Genomic DNA, 20,347 nt, shown 5'->3' on the forward strand with positions numbered 1-20,347 from the left:
CTCTTCACCTGTAAGCCAGAGCAGCATCAACCCCAGGATCTGACTAGGAGCACTCATGCCTGTGTGTGACATGAGTGAGGCTGACTCTAGCACAGGGTATGGCCTGGCCATAGAGAAGTCCTCACATCAGTGGTCTATGCTCTGGGTCTATGCAAATCTTCCAAGGTTAGGAACAGCTGCAGCCAGGTCAGTGATGCATTAAGAAGCCATCATCCTCTGATGGGTGAGATCAGAGAGACAATATGTGTATGTTTGTAGAGAGTATGCTCATCTTAAAAAGAACAGCTCCAGTCTATGAGTTGCACTTATTTTGATTTCTGCCTGGTTCAATGCAAAATTTCCTTATTATGTTTCCTTTCATGGCCTAGGCTCTAAGATACGAACTAATTCTGGGAAATAAATAAATAGTTATACAGTCTGCTCAAAGGTATTTGCAGATGTTATTGAGATGATGCAGCTACTACTTTTTTGAATTTGTATTTGTGAGATTGCATTTTAATTATGACATTTCGTCCTTTCTTCTCTCCAATTCTTCACAAATATTCCTATTTACTCCTTTTTAAATTCATGGCCTCTTTTTTCATTACTTTTTTATTTAATGCAAATATGCATTTCTGACTACATGAATATTCCAAGATATCAAATGTTAATAATTCCCTATACACTTATTCACACATACATTTTCAGGTTAATTATTTGGATTCCGTGGAAGTAGAGTGTTTTCAAGCAACCATGTGGATACTGATAATGAATCTAGGTCTTCTTCAAGAACAGTAAATCCTCTTAGTTGCTGAGATATCTTAAAACCATTCTCTGAAAGTTAAAACTTTATGTAGGTTATGGACCTTTTATAAACACATTCATGTTTATAATTTCTGCACTTCGCATTGTGTCCTTAAAACAAACCTTCTGTTATGTTTTTTATGTAAGCATGGTACAAAACATTCACATGTGAAGTGTATTTATTTTCTACAGATGCTTAGAATTGATTTTATCGTTACACACATCCCAGGACCAGAAATGCTTCAGGAGAAATACAATGAGTATGTGTGCTAAATCTGCCTAACGACTGAGAGAGTCAACAGAGAATCCTTTCTTACTTTTTTTAATTAATGTTTTAGAGATTCTCACTATATTACAGTTTAACTTTCCAAAGTCTTACCAAAGAATTTTACATTTAATATTATGCCAACCTTCCCATTTACATCTTACCCTAACAATTGACCTCCTTTCTTTGTCTTATTGCTCTGGCTAGGATTTTGAGTACTATATTTTATAAGTGGGCAGCCTTGTCTACTCCCCGATTTTAGTGGGATTGCTTCAAGTTTTTCCCCATTTAGTTTGAAGTTAGGTACTTGGTTCCTATATATGGCTTTTATATGTAGAGTTATGGGCTTTGAATTCCTGATCTTTCCAGGACTTTTATCATGAAGGTGAGTTGAATTTTGTCAAATGCTTTTTCAGTATCTAATGAAATGATCATGTGTTTCTTTTTTCCTAGAATTTCTTCATATTGTGAATTACCTTGAAAGATTTCTGTTTATTAAACCATCCCTGCATCCCTGGGATTAAGCCTAATTGATCATGATGGATGACCGTTTTGATGTTTTCTGAGATTCACTTTGCAAGAATTTTATTGAGTATTTTTACGTTGATGTTCATAAGGAAAATTGGTCTGAAGTTCTCTTTCTTTGTTGGATCTTTGGGTGGTTCATTTATAAGTGTAATTCTGGCTTCATAGAAGAAATTAGGTAGGGGTTAGGGATTTAGCTCAGTGGTAGAGTGCTTGCCTAGCAACCGGAAGGCCCTGGGTTTGGTCCCCAGCTCCGGAAATAAAAAAGAAATTAGGTAGTTTTCTGTCTGTTTCTATTTTGCAGAATAGTTTGGACAGTATCCTTATGAGGTCTTCTAGGAAGGTTTGATAGAATTCAGCACTAAACCCATCTGTTCCTGGGCTCTTTTTGTTCTTGTTGCTTCTATTGTTTTGTGAGATTTTTAATAATTGCGTGTATTTCTTTAGGATTTATAGGGTGGTTTAGATGTTTCATCTGATCCTGATTTAATTTTGATACCTGGTATTTTTCATGGGAATTGTCCATTTCCTCCTGATTTTTAAGTTTTGTTGAATATAGGCTTTTGTAGTAGGTCTGATTTTTTTTGCAATTATCTCAGATTCTGTTGTTATGTCTCCCTTTTTACTTCTGATTTTCTTAATTTGGATACACATTCTGTGCCCTCTTCTTAATCTGCTTAATGGTTTATCATTATTATTGATTTTCTTAAAGAACCAGCTCCTGGTTTTGTTGATGTTTCGTAAGTTATCTTTGTTTCTACTTGGTTTATTTCAGCTTTGAGTTTGATTATTTCCTGGCTTCTACTCCCCTTGTGCATATTTGCTTTTCTTGTTTCAGAGATTTCATGTGTGCTACCAAGATGCTATTGTATGCTCTCTCCTGGTTCTTTCTGGAGGCACTCAGAGGTATGAGTTTTCCTCTTAGCTCTGCTTTCATTTTTCCCCCATAAGTTTGGGTTTGTTGTTCCTTCATTTCCATTAAATTCTAAAAAATCTTTAATTTCTTTCTTTATTTCTTCCTTGACCAAGGTATTATTGAGTAGAGTTTTGTTGAACTCCAATAACATGTGGAATTCCTGTTGCTATTGTTGTTACTGAGGACCAGCCTTAGTCTGTGATGATCTGAAAGGATGCAAAAAATTATTTCAACCTTCTTATATCTGTCTAGGCCTGTGTTGAGACCAATTTTATGGTCAATTTTGGGAAAGTAGCATGAGTTGCTAAGAAGAAGAAGGCATATCCATTTGTTTTTGAATGAAATGTTCTATAAATATTTATTAAATCCATTTGGTTCATAACTTCTCTTAGTTTTCTATGCCTCTGTTTAATTTCTGTTGCCATGATCTGTCCATTGATGAGAGTGGGGTGATGAAATCTTCTACTCTTTTTGTGTGAGGTACAATGTGTGATTTGAGCTTTAATAAGGTTTCTTTTATGAATGTAGTTGCCCTTGCATTTGCAGCATAGATAAATAGGATTGAGAGTTCATCTTGGTGGATTTTTTCTTTGATACATATGAAGTTGATGAAGTTTGGTTGAAAGTCAATTTGACTTGATATTAGAATGGCTATTCCAGCTTATTTCTTTGGACCACTTCCTTGGAAACGTGTTTTTCAGACTTTTACTATAAGGCAGGGTCTGTCTTTGTCCTGAGGTGTGTTTCTTGTGTGCAACAAAATGCTGAATCCTCTTTGTGTATCCAGTTTGTCAGTCTATGTCTTTTTATTAGGGAATTGAGTCCATTGATTTTAAGTTGTATTAAGGAATATTGATTGTTGCATCTTGTTATTTTTGTTGCTAGAAGTGGAATTATGTTTGTGTATGTCTCTTACTTTGGTTTTGTTGCAAGGAGTTTATTCTCTTGCTTTTGCTTGGGTGTAGTTTCCCTCCATGTGTCGGGCATTTACATCTATTATCCTTTGCAGGGCTGGATTTGTAGAAAGACATTGTGTAAATTTGGTTTGTCATAAAATATCTTGGTTTCTCCATCTTTATTAATTAAGAGTTTTGCTGGCATAGTAACCTGGACTGGCATTTGTGTTCTCTTAGGGTTTGTATGACATCTGCCCTCCAGGATCTTCTATCTTTCATAGTCTCTGGTGAGAGGTCTGCTCTAGTTCTTATAGGTCTGCTTTTATATGTTGCTAGACCTTTTTCCCTTACTGCTTTTACTATTCTTTTTTTCTGTTTTGTGGATTTGGTGTTTTGACTCTTATGTGACAGGAGGAATTTCTTTTCTTGTCCAATCTATTTGCAGTTCGATAGGCTTCTTTTATGTTTATGGGCATCTCTTTCTTTAGGTTAATGAAGTTTTCTTCAATAATTTTGTTGAAGATGTGTTCTGGGCCTTTAATTAGGAGTCGTCACTCTCTTCTATACATAATATCCTTAGGTTTGCTCTCCTCATTGTGTCCTGCATTTCTTGCATGTTTTGGGCTATGGTCTTTTTGTCTTTTACATTATCTTTGATAGTTATGTCGTTGTTATCTACCTCTGATATTCCCTCTTCTATATCTCTTCTACTCTCTTGGTGATGCTTGCATCTATGACTCCTGATCTCTTCCCTAGGTTTTCTTTTCCAGGTTTGTTTCCCTTTGTTCTTTCCTTGTTGTTTATATATCCATTTTTAAATTTTGGATGGGTTTGTTCAATTCCTTCACCTGTTTGGTTGTGTTTTCCTGTAATTCTTTATGGTATTTTTGTGTTTGCTCTTTAAGGGCTTCTAATGGTTTACTTGGGTTGTACCATATTTTTCTAAGGATATTATTTATGTCTTTCTTAAAGTCCTCCATCATCATTATGAAATATGATTTTAAGTTCAAATCTTGTTTTTCAAGTGTGTGTCGATACCCAATATTTGCTTTGGTTGGAGAACTGGGCTCTGATGATGCCAAGTAGACTTGGTTTCTGTTGCTTAGTTCCCTGTGTCAGTCTCTGGACACACTAAATCAGTCCCCTTGCACTATGGTGGAGTCCCATCTTCGAGTACATTCCATTGTCTTAAATCTAATGATACTACATTCAATCTATAATCTAATTTTTGGACTGCAGGTTAAAACTTCCTTGCATCCATAATGTATTATCTATAGAAATATGTGAAATAATGAGATTTCTCAAAAGAAAATCGCACTGGTGCTCACTTTGGCATCACATATGCTAAAATTGTAACAATTCAGAGAATTAGCATGGCTCCTACTCAAGTATGACACACAGATTCATGAAGCATTCCATATGTTTAGACAACTTCCCTACCCTAAATGAAGAGATGCGCATAAACATACAAGAAAACCACAGAACACCCAACAGATGGGACCAGAAAATAATTCTTCCTGTCACACAATAATTAAAACACCAAATGCATAGAACAAAGAAAAGGTATTGAAAGCAGTAAGGGAGAAAGTTCAAATAACATGTAAGGGCAGACCTATCAGAAGTACACAAGACTTCTCACCATAGTCTCTAAAAGCAAGAAGATCTTCGCAGATGTCATACAGACACCAGGAGAACAAAATTGTGAGCCCAGGCTACTATACCCAGCAAAACTCTCAATTACCATAAAGGGAAAAACCAAGATATTCCATGACAAAACCAAACTTACACAATATCTTTCTACCAATCCATTCCTACGAGAATAATAGAACGAAAACACTAAAACAAGGAGAAAAACTACAGCCAATAAATACAAGAAAAGAATCTCACAACAAACCCAAAGGAAGAGAACCACACAATCATAATTCCACCTCTAACAACAAAATAACAATAATCATTGTTCCTTAATATCTCTCAACATCAATGGACTCAATTCACAAACAAAAAGACATAGACTAACAGGCTGGATACATAAAGAGGACCAAGCATTTTGCTGGATACTCAAAACATATCTCAGTGATAAAGACAGATACTGCCACAAAGTCAAAGGCAAAAATTTCCCAGGCGAATGATCCCAAGAAATAAGCAAGGGTAGCAATTCTACTATCTAATAAAAATAGAATTTCAACCAAACACTGTCAAAAAATGGAGAAGAACACTATATACTCATCAAAGAAATAATCCACAAAGATGAACTCCTAATTCTGAACAGCTAAGCCTCAAATGCAAGGGCACCCACATTTGCAAAAGAAATATTACTAAATCTCAAAGTACACATTGAACCTTATACTAATTTTAGGAGACTTTAGGAGACATGGAAACAGAAACTAAACAGAGAGGCAGTGAAATAGACAAATGTTATGAACCTAATGAACTTAACAGATATCTATAGCACATTTCACTGTAAAAAAAAATAAAAAAGAATATACATTTGTCACAGCAGATCTTTATCAATCCTACATCTGATAGAGAGTAAGTACCCAATGTATACAAAGAACTCAAGAAGTTAAACTCCAGAGAACCAAATAACAATATTAATGAATGGGGTACTTATCTAAACAGATATTTTACAACAGAGGAATCTCAAATGACTGAGGAGCAATTACAGAAATCATCAACAACCTTAATCATTAGGGAAGTGTAAATAACAACGACCCTGAGATTGCACCTTACATTAGTCAGAATGGCTAAGATCAAAAACTCTGGTGACAACATATTCTGGCAAGGATGTGGAGACAGAGGAACATTCCTCCTTTGCTGGTGGGACTACAAGCTGGTCCAACCAATCTGGGAATCAGTTTTGTGGTTCCTCAATAAATTGGAAAGAATTTTTACTGTGGACCTAGCTACATCATTCCTGGGCATGTACTCAAAAGATGCTCCAACATATAACAAGGAGTCATGATCTACCATATTTATAGCACCCTTCCTTATAAGAGCCAGAAGCTGGAAACAACCCAGGTGTTCCTCATCAGAGGAATGGATACAGAAAATGTGGTACATTTACACAAAAGCGTACTACTCAGCTTTTAAAAACAATGTCTTAATGAAATTCTTAGGTGAATGATGAAAGTAGAAAATTTCTTCTTGAGTGAGATAACTCAATCACAAAGGAACCCACATGGTATGTACTCACTGATAAGTGAATAATAGCCAAAAAGAAGGTCAAAATATTGTTAATCACAGAACATATGAAATGGAAGAAGACAGAAGACCACACCAATGTGTGGATGCTACAGTCCTACTGTGAAGGGGAAGAAAATACTCTAGGAAATGCAGGGATAAATAGTTGAAGAGAAAGGTATGAAAGGTTATCTAGGGATTCTATTCCTAGGAATCTGTCCCATCTTCAGATACCAAACCAAGACACTATTGCTGATGCCACGAAGTACTTGCTGACAGGAGCCTGATATAGCTGTGCCCTGAGAGGGCCTGCCAGAGCCTGAACAATCAGATGTGAATGCACACAGCCAAACATTGGAGTGAGTATCAGGACCCCAGTGGATAACTTAAGGGAAGGACTGAAGGAGCTGAAGGTGTTTTCAACCACTTAGGAAGAACAACAGTATCAACCAACCAGACCACCCAAAACTCCCAGGATCTAAACCACTAAAGAAAGAGAACATATTGGGGGCCCATAGCATGTGTAGCAGAGGATGACTTTATTTCGCATCAATGGGATAGGATCCCCTTTGTCCTGTGGGGGTTTGATGACCCAGGACAGGATAATGCTCAGGCCTTGAGACAGGAGTGGGTAGGCAGGTGGAGGAGAACCCTCATAAAGGCAAGAGGAAGGCAGCAGGGTATGGGTGGGGTTGGTGGTGAAACTGCAGAGGGGGATAACATTTGAAGTGCCAATAAATAAAATAACCAATTAAAAATAAAAGAAAAAAGAAAAAACACACTGTCAATAAGAATGTTTAATTATAATACAGTGATCAATGTTTTTGATGTGTTAAATGTATTCACTCCTGAAGGATAAAGGGTAACCACACATTAAGGTGTTATTCATTTAGTCTGAAGACAGCACAAGGGTCTTTTCCACAAACGAGACAAGGGGCACAGTAGATATGAAATTCCCACTCAATTAGTTTTATAGCCATATATATGGTCCCAAATATAGAGATGATAAGGTCTAGTGTCTCAATAGTTCATTTTCATAAGTTCGTACCATTAGCCATATTCAGCACAAAAATAATGGGCAAAAGAGACTTCTCGGGGTTGGGGATTTAGGTCAGTGGTAGAGCACTTGCCTAGCAAGCACAAGGCCCTGGGTTTGGTCCCCAGCTCCGAAAAAAAAAAACAAACAAACAAACAAAATCAAAGAAAAAAAAGAGACTTCTCAAAATCCAATGAAATGTCACACTTTGGTGATCTTTTCACTGCCTATACTGAGGTTTTGAGATCAGGATGTAGATTTTGGATTTCAGTATAGTTATGCAATCCGGCATCAGTATTTTCTTTGAACTGGAGAAGAATGGGTTTATAGGAAAGTAAACAAGTGTCCCCCTGATCCTGAAAGGAATAAAAGAATTGAATGCCAAGTGCAAGAGAAACTAAAATTTTCTTTTTTCTCCAATTCCTACTATTTCAGTGATTTGACAGTCTAAAATCAAATTATAGACAAGTGTCATTGGCTCCCACTGCTGGAAAGATTATTAAAATTATGGTAGAGTTGGATCTTTGTTCAAAAAGAACTCAAGAAATAAGCAGAAAATGATTAAGGGCAAATTGTATTATGTGCAAAAAAAAAACAAACATAAAGCAAAAAACAAAAAGCAAAAAACAAAACAAAACAAAAAAACAAAAACAAGCAAACAAACAAAAAATCCTGATGGGTTACACTTGAGACTGTTTCTTCTTGAAAATGATCAGCAGCTTTAATGAACATTCTGTATAGCCTATCATAGATAAATATGTGGAGAAACACACACCTGAGCAGTTCACATCTTAATACTAGGAAGTAAGAAAACACTATTCTGGGTTGTATCTTAATTATATGTAGTACTAAATAATATAAATAAAAAGCAAGACACCATCCCACGCTGGTGATGGCGCCGTAGGGCCTCATGTTGTCTACTGGGTATTTTCATCTGAAACAGGAAAAGGTCTCCACCGGACTCATTAAGTTCCCCATTTCCATTCCCTGTTGCTGCCAGGTACTCTCTGGGCTCTGCAGCGATCTCACCATCCCTCTAGTTCCCACCGCTCGATGCCATGCCAGTTCCATACTGAGACTGACTATCTCATGCATCTTTTGGTGTGGAGTCTGCTCATTTTCTCAGCATTTGCCCATGTAGTTATTGTCACAACTCTCAGTAACCCACTAAAATCAAAACTCAATAAGATTGTAATTTGTCAATCAGATTTATATCAATAAATTCTCATTCTACAAAATATCCACACAATAAACTAAAAGCCAATTAATATTGATATAAACTATGCATGTAGATAAGACAAATTGCCCTATAAAATCCATCCCTTATGAAATATTCATAACTACTGTGGTATTTTAAGGCCACAGAGATCTGTGTCATCCTTCTTTTCCTCCATCTTGGTTGTTCTCTTCTTCCCCTCCTGTCTCCTTTCTCCAAAATTGTGTGCCCACCTTACTTTTTCACCACCCAATCACAGCCATTGCTCTATCTTGTGCCTGCCTTCACCTGCATGTAGACACCAATCCACATTTTACCCTCTCTGTATAATTAAAAAAAAGAACTTTTCTCTCAGATGTAAGCTGAGCACAATTACCATTCTATGATTTATAAAGTATAAAAGATATCTAATACCCAAGTCATCATTTTTGTCAGTTCAGTGGAATACTCGGTAATCTACCTATTTATCCTATCCTAACTCTCCCTAAGAAAGGCTTCAAATCCATGTGTTATATCTTGGCTATCTTGTAAACTATCTGAAATTATCTAATTAATTATCTAATTATCTAATGTTGAATTAATTTGTGTATTTAGTGTTCAACCCATCAGAAATCTAAGAACGACCAATACTATCTGAAAATAAAGGAAGCTTAACTCGGCTTACCAAACTGGGACAAGTTGAAGAGACAATGGCCAACCTGTCCATTCCCTTGTTAGCAAAATATACAAACATCAGTCTTCAGTCTTCTGGCCCAGGATCATCTGACAGACCTTTGTAACAGAATTTTGAAGGACTGATTATTCTGGCTTGGCAGAGTTTATCAATCAACTCTTTTGTGTAGTGTGTCATTTCTTGGACAGTAATTTGTCTGCAGATGAAATAGGCAATTTCTGCCCAGTGGCGAGCTAGCCACAATGTATTACCTCACCTGTTGGTAGAAACACTCATTTTTTTAAATCCAAATAGGGGATCTGTTTCTAGGAGCAGATATGTCTCAACAACAAAAGAATAGACAACATTAAATGTCACATTTTATTAATTTCTGACATTTCTGTAAACCATCTATTCATGTAAAGTAATCTAGATTGTTATCCATTAACTACTCCTAGCCATTTCTAAAAATTATCTTGAAAATACCCTAAGAGTAAACTCAGAGCCATGAATTTAATATCTGGCCCTTAACTCATACTACTTAATCATTTATAAACAATTTACAGTAGCAGTTATAGAACAGGGTCTAAGTCTTGTATATTTAAATATATTGTATAGGCATAATGTCTGTATGAGAGTAACAATATCAATCACAATTTTATATCAATATGAAATTAATATCAATGGAATCCTTAAATTTGTATTAAATAAATTCTGTACCAATGTCAGAGATTATAACTTCGATTTAGTAATAAATAAAAGGATTTCTACCAAACGACATTATGGCTAAACAGTCATTCCTAGATTAGTTATCTCTGTTAAAATAAGACAATTTCTAAATTCCCCAGAATAACAAACTCAAAACAACCACCCCCAAGACCCTCAAGTCAAGGACATTGGGCTGACAACACTTCACAACTTCTTCAGGCTGGGTATGGACATTGAGATATCTTGGCGGGTAGGGGTAGGAAAAATTAGGAACCTGGTCAGGCCTTAAGAAGTCCACACCACCGATCACTGTAGTCTCTGTGTTTATCCTGACTGAATCTGGCTGAAAGTCTTTAAGATCTGGAGCTCAAGCAGGTCAGTTCAGCATGTCTGATAATGAAACTCACCAGAGCTGTACATTCTCTAATATATGAATCTCAAAACAAAATTTTAGTATCATCAAGATTATCTGTATGGATTTTATCAGTCTGCAAAGTGTGTTCAGACTGGTTAGGATTAAATTCTTTTTGTTGTTTTATTCCTTTGAATCTAGTTATTCCAGTAGTAGCCCTCTATCAAATATAATCCATATAGCTCAGGGAGATATCTAGATCCTAATCACCTTTCTTTTTCTTTTTCTTTTGTATTTCAAAAACAAAGTTTATATTTAGTTATTGTGGTTAAATGACATTTAACAAAGTAGTTTTTCTTATGGTGCTAAGGATTGGATCCAGGGCTCATTTTTTAAAAAAACAAATATAAAACCTTTTCCCCAAGTCAGCATATCCTTCAGTTGGCAACCATAAAAGCTTGTGTCTTGTATTCTTTCCCAGAGAAATAATATTTTCACAAAACTCAAAACCACACCCATTTTGAAAATTGAAACAATATAAAAGCAAATGAAATCTAAACTAAAATATTGTATGATCCTATTCTTAGGCTTCTCCAATCTATCATGCCAGGAAATCAACCCAAGATTCCCTTGAACCCACATTAGAGAATATGAACTTTCTGTAGACCCTAATATACCATCTTTAGAGTAAACTTCTACTAATACCTGTCTATAAGAAGTAGGCAGTTTCTTTTTAATCTATTATGCTCTCTGCTTGGAGCCATTGCAATTTTCTCTGTAATAGTTTTGAACTGTGGATAGAATTTCCAACATAACTCAAACAAAATCTGTATTCTTTCCTTCTAACTATAAAAGACAATTTAATCGCACTTCTATTAATAGCTTTTAGTTAAGACTCTCTCAATATTCCCTTTTCCAAGTAGATATGACAGAGAAGTCTACTTTCACTGTTTAGTCACTCCTTGCTCCTTCAGAGACACAGAGAGTCTCTGATTACAACCATTCTGCAACAGAGTTCTTTATCCTCCCTAATTTGGAAACTTTCATGAAAATGTGAATTCCTAAATCCTGGAATATATTCTCAAACTCCCAGTGACATTGTCCTCAAGATCAATACCTGAGTCAGGAAATCAGTGTCACATCTCTCAAATATTCCTGTGCACAGGATGACACAAAGACAGCATCTACTTCCCTTATTCTATTATTTCCATCTACAAATATCCTGTTCTTTTTGCAGAAAGGGACTCCTTAAGGGCTTGAGTGAAATTCAGCCCTGTTTTCATTGCACACAGATTGGGAGATTCTATCACATTTCAATCAAACTTTTGACCACTTCATACACCATGAAGGTGAAACAACTAGGTCCTGAGAAGCTCAAAGTGTTTTTGTTCAGTTTTGTAGAACTGTGTGAATGCAATTCTGTTTGCCTGCTGACAGTAGTAAAACACATCTTCAGTATCCAAGCTGCTGACTGTAAGAGTCTAAGAGTTTCCACTCACTGTCACTGAGGAGAGCTGGCATTCTAGAAGTCATGTTGAATCTTTGAAGAACAGGGTGCTAGGTTTGAGCTTGGAGCATCCCCTCTTTGTCAGACACAACATTTTGTAGCAGCAAATTAACAGTTTGCACAAGCAAACCCATGTTGTTTTCTGATATCTATCTTTGACTACAAAAATATTTTCTAAGTTTATTCTCTTAAATGCAAGACTGAGTTATCTGTGCTTCCTCAGGAGTAAATATGCAAAGAACAGAGTATAGGCTATGATGTTTTTAACTCATAAACACATGTGGCCATTTCACATACATACAGTATTTAATTTGATAAAACCCCAAATCTCGGGTTGAGGTTGTTTTGTTTGTTTGTTGTTGTTTTGTTTTGTTGTTGCAAATTTTAAGTTAAAATGTATCAAGCATTTTCTGTTTCATATGATAGGGAATGAGAATCGTTATTAATAAATGAGTAACTTCTGTAAAAACTAATATAAATAATAATTTCTTATTATTTTCTTGTTTTCTACAGTGTTGTATCCTCTTGGAATGTACATGTTTTTGCTTTCTCCTTTTTTTTTCAACTAGCCTTACTATGACCTACATAGAGAAGTTCTCCTCTGATGCATGTGTGACTTATTTTTTCATTCCTTACCTAAGGAGGGGTAGCAGGAATATTTGAGCACCTAAGTTTCCAGATATTCCTCTAAATCTAGTAACTGCTCAGGTAAGGCTTTTCTCATTAATCTCAGTGTATTCAAATGGCATTTGAATCCACAATGGACTGAGAACATAATTGTGCAAGTATCTGATTTAGAACTCAGGTATTTTCAAGGTGTTTTTTTCACTGATGGCACATTGTAAAACTCGTAAAACAGAAGAGAAAGTAGATATTAATTTTGTACTGCCATTATAAATCTAATAGTCAGACTCACGCTCATTTTAAGAGGACCTTGGGCTTCTAACATTCCTGATCCATGGCTATTGTTATAAACAGAAGTGAGCATCTGGGAGAAGCTGTTTTCCCTCACTAAAACAGTGCATTTTCTGGTCACCATCCTCCAAATGATGTGTCAATGAAATAAACCAGTCTAACTGAAGTGTTCAAAGGTCTGGAGGCATTTATGAATCCCAACAGGATCAATTACCAGAGAACTTCTTTCTCTTATTCTTTCTGGCCCAGTACTTGTCAGCACTAAGAGTAATTGACTATATCTAGGTAATTTTCAGCAAATGATGCTGGTTCAACTGGAGGTCAGCATGTAGAAGAATGCAGATCGATCCATTCTTATCACCCTCTACTAAGCTTAAGTCCATGTGGATCAAGTACCTTCACATCAAACTAGATACACTCAAACTAATAGAAGAAAAATTGGGGAAGTGTCTCAAACACGTAGGCACTGGAGAAAATATCCTGAACAAAACACAAATGCCTTAAGCTCTAAGATCAGGAATTGACAAATGGGATCCCAAAAAACTAAAAATGTTTCTGTAAGGCATAGGACACTGTGGTTAGGACAAAACGGCAACCAACAGATTGGGAAAAAAAATCTTTACCAATCCTTCAAGGGATAGAGGGCTCATATCCAAAATATACAAAGAAATCATGAAGATAGACGGCAAGGAGACAAATAACCCTATTAAAAATGGGGTTCAGAGATAAACAAAGAATTCACAGCTGACACCCAATTAGACAAGATGGATGAAGCAAAGAAGTGCAGGCCTACAGGAGCCGGATGTAGATCGCACCTGAGAGACACAGCCAGAATACAGCAAATACAGAGGTGAATGCCAGCAGCAAACCACTGAACTGAGAATAGGACCCCGTAGAAGGAATCAGAGAAAGAACTGGAAGAGCTTGAAGGGGCTCGAGACCCCATATGTACAACAAAACCAAGCAACCAGAGCTTCCAGGGACTAAGTCACTACCTAAAGACTATACATGGACTGACCTTGGACTCTGACCTCATAGGTAGCAATGAATATCCTAGTAAGAGCACCAGTGGAAGGGGAAGACATGGGTCCTGCTAAGATTGAACCACCAGTGAACTAGACTGTTGGGGGGAGGGCGGCAATGGGGGGAGGATGTGGAGGGGAACACCCATAAGGAAGGGGAGGGGGGAGTGGGATGTTTGCCCGGAATCTGGGAAAGGGAATAACACTCGAAATGTATATTAGAAATACTCAAGTTAATAAAAAAAAAATTCACAGCTAAGGAATGTTGTAGGGCTGAGAATGTTCAACATCTATAGTCATAAGGGAAATGCAAATCAATACAACCCTGAGATTCCACCTCACACCAGTCAGAATGGCTAAGATCAAAAACTCCTGTGATACTAGATGCTGGCAAGGACATGGAGAAAGAGGAACACTCCTCCATTATTGGTGGAATTGCAGACTGGTACAACCATTCTGGAAATCATTCTGGTGGTTCTTCAGAAATTGGACATTGAACTACCTGAGGACCCAGCTATACTTCTCTTGGGCATATACCCAAAAGATGCCCCAACATATAACAAAGACACATGCTCCCCTATGTTCATAGCAGCCTTATTTATAATAGCCAGAAGCTGGAAAGAACCCAGATGCCCTTCAACAGAGGAATGGGTACAGAAAATGTACACAAATGGAATACTACTCAGCTATCAAAACCAAAGACTTTGTGAAATTCATAGGCAAATGGATGGAACTGGAAAATATCATCCTGAGTGAAGTAACCCAATCACAGAAAAACACACATGGTATGCACCCATTGATAAGTGGATATTAGCCCAAATGCTCAAATTACCAAGATATACAGAACACAAACTCAAGAAGGATGACCAAAACGCAAATGTTTCCCCTTCTTTAAAAGGGGAACAAGAATACCCTTAGGAGGGGATAGGGAGTCAAAGTTTAGAAAAGAGACTGTAGGGACGACCATTCAGAGCATGCCCCACATGTTTCCCATACGTACAGAGCCACCAAACTAGATAAATGGATGAAGCAAAGAGATGCAGACTGACAGTAACCGGATATATATCTCTCTTGAGAGACACAGCCAGAATATGGCAAATGCATAGGCAAATGCCTGTAAAAACCACTTTACTGAGAACGGGGCCCCATTAAAGGAATCAGAGAAAGGACTGAAAGAGCTTGAAGGGGCTTGAGACCCCATGCGAACAACAATGCCAAACAACCAGAGCTTCCAGGGACTAAGCAACTACCCAAAGACTACATATGGACTGACCCTGGGCTCCAACTGCATAGATAGCAATGAATAGCCTAGTAAGGGCATCAGTAGAAGGGGAAGCCCTTGGTCCTACCAAGTCTGGAACCCCTGTGAATGTGATTGTTCGAGGGAGCGTGGTAATATGGGGAGGATGGGGGGGGCATGTATATAGGAGGGAAGGGGGAGAGGCTAGGGTGATGTTGGCCTGGAAATCGGGTAAGGGAATAACATTTGAATGTGAATAAGAAATTCCAAATTTAATAAAGATGGAAAAAAGGAAAAAATGTCATTACCTATATCTAAATTATGCATACAACAATTACTTTTGAAATAATAAATGATTCTTTTTTTTTATTAACTTGAGTATTTCTTATATACATTTCGAGTGTTATTCCCTTTCCCGGTTTCCGGGCAAACATCCCCCTCCCCCCTCCCCTTCCTTATGGGTGTTCCCCTCCCAACCCTCCCCCCATTGCCACCCTCCCCCCATAGACTAGTTCACTGGGGGTTCAGTCTTAGCAGGACCCAGGGCTTCCCCTTCCACTGGTGCTCTTACTAGGATATTCATTGCTACCTATGGGGTCAGAGTCCAGGGTCAGTCCATGTATAGTCTTTAGGTAGTGGCTCAGTCCCTGGAAGCTCTGGTTGCTTGGCATTGTTGTACTTTTGGGGTCTCGAGCCCCTTCAAGCTCTTCCAGTTCTTTCTCTGATTCCTTCAATAGGGGACCTATTCCCAGTTCAGTGGTTTGCTGCTGGCATTCGCCTCTATATTTGCTGTATTCTGGCTGTGTCTCTCAGGAGCGATCTACATCCGGCTCCTGTCGGTCTGCACTTCTTTGCTTCATCCATCTTGTCTAATTGGGTGGCTGTATATGTATGGGCCACATGTGGGGCAGGCTCTGAATGGGTGTTCTTTCAGTCTCTGTTTTAATCTTTGCCTCTCCCTTCCCTGCCAAGGGTATTCTTTTTCCTCATTTAAAGAAGGAGTGAAGCATTCACATTTTGATCATCTGTCTTGAGTTTCGTTTGTTCTAGGGATCTAGGGTAATTCAAGCATTTGGGCTAATAGCCACTTATCAATGAGTGCATACCATGTATGTCTTTCTGTGATTGGGTTAGCTCACTCAGGATGATATTTTCCAGTTCCAACCATTTGCCTACGAATTTCATAAACTCGTTGTTTTTGATAGCTGAGTAATATACCATTGTGTAGATGTACCACATTTTCTGTATCCATTCCTCTGTTGAAGGGCATCTGGGTTCTTTCCATTTTCTGGCTATTATAAATAAGGTTGCGATGAACATAGTGGAGCACGTGTCTCTTTTATATGTTGAGGCATCTTTTGGGTATATGCCCAAGAGAGGTATAGCTGGATCCTCAGGCAGTTCAATGTCCAATTTTCTGAGGAACCTCCAGACTGATTTCCAGAATGGTTTTACCAGTCTGCAATCCCACCAACAATGGAGGAGTGTTCCTCTTTCTCCACATCCTCGCCAGCATCTGCTGTCACCTGAGTTTTTGATCTTAGCCAATCGCACTGGTGTGAGGTGAAATCTCAGGGTTGTTTTGATTTGCATTTCCCTTATGACTAAAGATGTTGAACATTTCTTTAGGTGTTTCTCAGCCATTCGGCATTCCTCAGCTGTGAATTCTTTGTTTAGCTCTGAACCCCATTTTTTAATACGGTTATTTGTTTCCCTGCGGTCTAACTTCTTGAGTTCTTTGTATATTTTGGATATAAGGCCTCTATCTGTTGTAGGATTGGTAAAGATCTTTTCCCAATCTGTTGGTTGCCGTTTTGTCCTAACCACAGTGTCCTTTGCCTTACAGAAACTTTGCAGTTTTATGAGATCCCATTTGTCGATTCTTGATCTTAGAGCATAAGCCATTGGTGTTTTGTTCAGGAAATTTTTTCCAGTGCCCATGTGTTCCAGATGCTTCCCTAGTTTTTCTTCTATTAGTTTGAGTGTGTCTGGTTTGATGTGTAGGTCCTTGATCCACTTGGACTTAAGCTTTGTACAGGGTGATAAGCATGGATCAATCTGCATTCTTCTACATGTTGCCCTCCAGTTGAACCAGCACCATTTGCTGAAAATGCTATCTTTTTTCCATTGGATGGTTTTGGCTCCTTTGTCAAAAATCAAGTGACCATAGGTGTGTGGGTTCATTTCTGAGTCTTCAATTCTATTCCATTGGTCTATCTGTCTGTCTCTGTACCAATACCATGCAGTTTTTATCACTATTGCTCTGTAATACTGCTTGAGTTCAGGGATAGTGATTCCCCCGAAAGTCCTTTTATTGTTGAGGATAGCTTTAGCTATCCTGGGTTTTTTGTTATTCCAGATGAATTTGCAAATTGTTCTGTCTAACTCTTTGAAGAATTGGATTGGTATTTTGATGGGGATTGCATTGAATCTGTAGATTGCTTTTGGTAAAATGGCCATTTTTACTATATTAATCCTGCCAATCCATGAGCATGGGAGATCTTTCCATCTTCTGAGGTCTTCTTCAATTTCTTTCCTCAGTGTCTTGAAGTTCTTATTGTACAGATCTTTTACTTGCTTGGTTAAAGTCACACCGAGGTACATTATATTATTTGGGTCTATTATGAAGGGTGTCGTTTTCCTAATTTCTTTCTCGGCTTGTTTCTCTTTTGTATAGAGGAAGGCAACTGATTTATTTGAGTTAATTTTATACCCAGCCACTTTGCTGAAGTTGTTTATCAGCTTTAGTAGTTCTCTGGTGGAACTTTTGGGATCACTTAAATATACTATCATGTCATCTGCAAATAGTGATATTTTGACCTCTTCTTTTCCGATCTGTATCCCTTTGATCTCCTTTTGTTGTCTGATTGCTCTGGCTAGACCTTCAAGAACTATATTGAATAAGTAGGGAGAGAGTGGGCAGCCTTGTCTAGTCCCTGATTTTAGTGGGATTGCTTCAAGTTTCTCTCCATTTAGTTTAATGTTAGCAACTGGTTTGCTGTATATGGCTTTTACTATGTTAGGTATGGGCCTTGAATTCCTATTCTTTCCAGGACTTTTATCATGAAGGGGTGTTGAATTTTGTCAAATGCTTTCTCAGCATCTAATGAAATGATCATGTGGTTCTGTTCTTTCAGTTTGTTTATATAATGGATCACGTTGATGGTTTTCCGTATATTAAACCATCCCTGCATGCCTGGGATGAAGCCTACTTGATCATGGTGGATGATTGTTTTGATGTGCTCTTGAATTCGGTTTGCCAGAATTTTATTGAGTATTTTTGCGTCGATATTCATAAGGGAAATTGGTCTGAAGTTCTCTTTCTTTGTTGTGTCTTTGTGTGGTTTAGGTATAAGAGTAATTGTGGCTTCGTAGAAGGAATTCAGTAGTGCTCCATCTGTTTCAATTTTGTGGAATAGTTTGGATAATATTGGTATGAGGTCTTCTATGAAGGTTTGATAGAATTCTGCACTAAACCCGTCTGGACCTGGGCTCTTTTTGGTTGGGAGACCTTTAATGACTGCTTCTATTTCCTTAGGAGTTATGGGGTTGTTTAACTGGTTTATCTGTTCCTGATTTAACTTCGATACCTGGTATCTGTCTAGGAAATTGTCCATTTCCTGAAGATTTTCAAATTTTGTTGAATATAGGTTTTTATAGTAAGATCTGATGATTTTTTGAATTTCCTCCGAATCTGTAGTTATGTCTCCCTTTTCATTTCTGATTTTGTTAATTTGGACACACTCTCTGTGTCCTCTCGTTAGTCTGGCTAAGGGTTTATCTATCTTGTTGATTTTCTCAAAGAACCAACTTTTGGTTCTGTTGATTCTTTCTATGGTCCTTTTTGTTTCTACTTGGTTGATTTCAGCTCTGAGTTTGATTATTTCCTGCCTTCTACTCCTCCTGGGTGTATTTGCTTCTTTTTGTTCTAGAGCTTTTAGGTGTGCTGTCAAGCTGCTGACATATGCTCTTTCCTGTTTCTTTCTGCAGGCACTCAGCGCTATGAGTTTTCCTCTTAGCACAGCTTTCATTGTGTCCCATAAGTTTGAGTATGTTGTATCTTCATTTTCCTTAAATTCTAAAAAGTTTTTAATTTCTTTCTTTATTTCTTCCTTGACCAGGTTATCATTGAGTAGAGCATTGTTCAATTTCCACGTATATGTGGGCATTCTTCCCTTGTTGTTATTGAAGACCAGTTTTAGGCCGAGGTGGTCCGATAGCACGCATGGGATTATTTCTATCTTTCTGTACCTGTTGAGGCCCGTTTTTTGACCAATTATATGGTCAATTTTGGAGAAAGTACCATGAGGAGCTGAGAAGAAGGTATATCCTTTTGCTTTAGGATAGAATGTTCTATAAATATCCGTTAAGTCCATTTGGCTCATGACTTCTCTTAGTCTGTCGACTTCACTGTTTAATTTCTGTTTCAATGATCTGTCCATTGATGAGAGTGGGGTGTTGAAATCTCCCACTATTATTGTGTGAGGTGCAATGTGTGTTTTGAGCTTTAGTAAGGTTTCTTTTACGTATGTAGGTGCCCTTGTATTTGGGGCATAGATATTTAGGATTGAGAGTTCATCTTGGTGGATTTTTCCTTTGATGAATATGAAGTGTCCTTCCTTATCTTTTTTGATGACTTTTAGTTGGAAATTGATTTTATTTGATATTAGAATGGCTACTCCAGCTTGCTTCTTCTGACCATTTGCTTGGAAAGTTGTTTTCCAGCCTTTCACTCTGAGGTAGTGTCTGTCTTTGTCTCTGAGGTGTGTTTCCTGTAGGCAGCAGAATGCAGGGTCCTCGTTGCGTATCCAGTTTGTTAATCTATGTCTTTTTATTGGGGAGTTGAGGCCATTGATATTGAGAGATATTAAGGAATAGTGATTATTGCTTCCCGTTATATTCATATTTGGATGTGAGGTTATGTTTGTGTGCTTTCATTCTCTTTGTTTTGTTGCCAAGACGAATAGTTTCTTGCTTCTTCTAGGGTATAGCTTGCCTCCTTATGTTGGGCTTTACCATTTATTATCCTTTGTAGTGCTGGATTTGTAGAAAGATATTGTGTAAATTTGGTTTTGTCATGGAATATCTTGGTTTCTCCATCAATGTTAATTGAGAGTTTTGCTGGATACAGTAA

General features: G+C 37.6%; 1 long non-coding RNA gene and 1 other non-coding gene across 2 annotated transcripts in view; one reads left to right on the forward strand and one right to left on the reverse strand.

The window, feature by feature from the left end:
* Positions 1 to 4,705: 4,705 nt before the first annotated feature.
* On the forward strand, positions 4,706 to 4,810 carry LOC120102590 (U6 spliceosomal RNA). The gene has a single exon (XR_015687431.1). It is a non-coding gene; the product is annotated as a U6 spliceosomal RNA (small nuclear RNA).
* A 2,538-nt stretch (positions 4,811 to 7,348) lies between these two features.
* Positions 7,349 to 20,347, reverse strand: part of Igkvl3 (immunoglobulin kappa variable like 3) — a 53,099-nt gene continuing 40,100 nt past the window's right edge. The window contains exons 8-9 of the long non-coding RNA XR_015686661.1: positions 9,482 to 9,588; positions 7,349 to 7,957 (exon numbers count right to left, since the gene is read on the reverse strand). This is a non-coding gene — a long non-coding RNA (immunoglobulin kappa variable like 3). The remainder of the gene's footprint in view (positions 7,958 to 9,481; positions 9,589 to 20,347) is intronic.

This window comes from Rattus norvegicus, chromosome 4 (assembly GCF_021556685.1).
Source record: "Rattus norvegicus strain SHRSP/BbbUtx chromosome 4, alternate assembly SHRSP_T2T, whole genome shotgun sequence".
NCBI lineage: Eukaryota > Metazoa > Chordata > Mammalia > Rodentia > Muridae > Rattus > Rattus norvegicus.